The sequence below is a fragment of the Nycticebus coucang genome, chromosome X (genome assembly GCF_027406575.1).
Source record: "Nycticebus coucang isolate mNycCou1 chromosome X, mNycCou1.pri, whole genome shotgun sequence".
NCBI lineage: Eukaryota > Metazoa > Chordata > Mammalia > Primates > Lorisidae > Nycticebus > Nycticebus coucang.
The window spans coordinates 79,412,453-79,415,907 of NC_069804.1; positions in this window are offsets into that span (position 1 = coordinate 79,412,453).

The window sequence follows — 3,455 nt, forward strand, 5'->3', positions numbered from 1 at the left end:
GGCCAGGGCTGGATTCGAACCCACCAGCTCAGGTGTATGTGGCTGGCGCCTTAGCCACTTGAGCCACAGGTGCCAAGCCTTTTTTTTAATTTTTTAATTTAAATTGCCTTGGCGCCTGTGGCTCAAGCAGCTAAGGCGCCAGCCACATATACCTGAGCTGGCGGGTTCAAATCCAGCCTGGGCCCACCAAACAATAATGATGGCTGTAACCAAAAAAAATAGCCGGGCATTGGCGCCTGTAGTCCCAGCTACTTGGGAGGTGGAGTCAGGAGAATCACTTGAGCCCAGGAGTTGGAGGTTGCTGTGAGCTGTGATGCCACAGCACTCTATCCAGGGTGACAGCTGGAGGCTCTGTCTCAAAAAAAAAATTAATTTAAATTAAATATACTTTATTAATTTAAATTAAATTAAATATACATTATTAATTTAAAAGTTTAAACTGGGAGCATTTCTCCCAGTTTAAAAGTTATACACAGTTGGGCAGTGCCTGTGGCTCAAAGGAGTAGGGCGCTGGCCCCATATACTGGAGGTGGTGGGTTCAAACCCAGCCCCGGCCAAAAACTGCAAACAAACAAACAAAAAAAAACAGTTTAGCCGGGCGTTGTGGCTGGCGCCTGTAGTCCCAGCTACTCGGGAGGCTGAGGCAAGAGAATCACTTAAGCTCAGGAGTTGGAGGTTGCTGTGAGCTGTGTGAGGCCACGGCACTCTACCGAGGGCCATAAAGTGAGACTCTGTCTCTACAAAAAAAAAAAACAGTTATACACAGTCATAAAAAATTGGAAAAATATAAAAAAAGAAAAGGAAAAAAGATAACCACTATAAACACTTTTTGGTATTTCTTTCTATAGTTTCTCAATGTACTTTATTTATTTATTTATTTTTTTTTTTTTTGAGACAGAGTCTCACTGTGTTGCCCTGTGGCATCACAGCTCACAGCAACCTCAAGCTCTTGGGCTTAAGCAATTCTCTTGCCTCAGCCTCCCAACTAGCTGAGACTACAAGCACCCGCCACAACGCCCGGCTATTTTTTGGTTGTAGTTGTCACTGTTGTTTGGCAGGCGGGGCTGGATTCAAACCTGCCAGCTCCAGTGTATGTGACTGGCACCCTAGCCGCTGAGCTACAGGCACCGAGACTCTCGATGTACTTTGAACAAAATTATGAGCATATGGTATGTAAAGTATTGCATCCTGCTCTTTTTTTTTTTTTTAATTGAGACAGAATGTCACTATGTCGCCCTCAGTAGAATGTCCTGGCGTCACAGCTCACAGCAACCTCCAACTCTTGGGCTTAAGCGAATCTCTTGCCTCAGCCTCCCAAGTAGCTGGGACTACAGATGCCCGCCACAACACCTAGCTATTTTCTTGTTGCAGTTGTCATTGTTGTTGAGCTAGCTTGGGGCTGGGCTTGAACTCACCAGCCTCAGTGTATGTGGCTGGCCCCATGCTACGGGCACTGAGCCTGTGTTCTCTCTATTTTAAACGTGACCTTATTTGGAGATATGCATCCTGCTCTTTTCATGTAACTTTAAAATAGAGCATGTTTTCACGTATTGGAAATTCTTCGGCAAATATCTCTGGTAAAAACTCTTTGATGAACAACTCTGGTAAATATTATATCATGCCCGTATGACTTTCAAAGGTCAGAACCATAGAGGTCTACCACAGGAAGGGTTAAAGAAGAAGCATGATGGTCCCTTGAAGCTTGAGGGATGAAGCATTGTAAGTACCAGGACCAAATTTGTCTGGGTGTGAAGTGTAAGCTCAGGGCAGCCTAAAACTACAGGAGCAATTTGGGCTCTTATACCCATATCCGGATTGGAAATCACAGGAAATCTAATTTTAGGGCTAGAAGTATAACATCTTACAAAAGAGCAAACCAAAGCCAGAAGGGGAAAATTGACTTACATTGGCTCTAGAGTCAGACTGCCTAGATATGTACCTCTGCTCTTACCAATTATAACTCTGGACCTTAAGCAGATCCCTTTACCCTCCTTAAGGCTCATTTCCCTCCATGAAATGAAAATGAAAAGGTAGTAATAGCATTTAGCTTACATTCTTGTTGTATAGATTAAATCAGATATTCATGTAAAGCACTTAACACAGTGCTTAGTATATAATAAAACCCAATAAATGTTACTTATTAATATTAATATAATTAGTATTATTATTCAACTAGTTAGTGACAGAACTATAACAAGGACTCACATTTCCTGATTCAATCAAGTGCTATTTTCACTGTCCAGAATGACAACTCAAATATATTTGGGGCTAAAATCTGAGTATTTTAGTCTAGGGTATACTTTATGGGAAAGCACCTACCCCTACATCTGGAAAATAATAGGCCCTTAACAAGTGTTTATTAAAACATCTCTCAGGCCTCAGGGGAGAGGCATACAGGTCTGCACTCTTCTCCTGCACATCTTGATGCCATGCCTCAGAAAAATGAGGAAATCAAAGACTTTCTACTCACAGCCAGGCAAAAGGATGTCAAGTCTGTCAAGATCAAGAAAAATAAGGATAGGCTGGGTGAGATGGCTCATGTCTGTAATCCTAGCACCCTGGGAAGCTGAGGCAAGAGTATTTCTTGAGGTCAGGAGTTCAAGACCAGCCTAAGCAAGAGCCAAACCATCTCTATTTAAAGTAGAAAAATTAGCCAGGTGTTGTGGTGGGTGCCTGTAGTCCCAGTTACTTGGGAGGTTGAGGCAGGAGGATTGCCTCAATCCCCAGGAGTTTGAAGTTGCTGTGAGCTAAGCTGATGCCATAGTACTCTAGCCTTGGAATCAGAGTGAGACTCCGTCTCAAAAAAAAAAAAAAGTAAGGATAATGTGAAGTTTGATGTTTGATGCAGCAAATACCTTTATATACCTTGGTCATCACAGACAAAGAGAAGGCAAAAAAACTGAAGCAGTCTTGGCAGTGAAGGAGCTGAAATGAATCACACATGATGGTTTGAATCGTATTACATTTTTAAAAAATAAAGAAGAATTGTTAATAACCAAAAAGTTTTTTTTTTATTTTTTGTAGAGACATTATCTCACTTTATCACCCTCGATAGAGTGCCGTGGTGTCACACAGCTCACAGCAACCTCCAACTCCTAGGCTTAGGCAATTCTCTACACTACAGGCGGCCGCCACAACGCCCGGCTATTTTTTTATTGCAGTTTGGCCCGGACTGGGTTTGAACCCGCCACCCTCAGTATATGGGGCTGGCGCCCTACCTACTGAGCCACAGAAACCGCCCAACTGAAAAGATTTTAAAAACAACAGGCAGGGTTGGGAGGGTGGCTGCTAAGACATGGTCTTTCACAAAAACACATAAGACTCAGGGGCCAGGCTCAGTGGCTCACACCTGTAATCCTAGCACTCTGGGAGGCCAAGGACTCTGGGAGGTGGAGGAGACTGGATTGCTTGAGCTCACTGGTTCGAGACCAGCCTGAGCAAAAGTGAGAACCCAT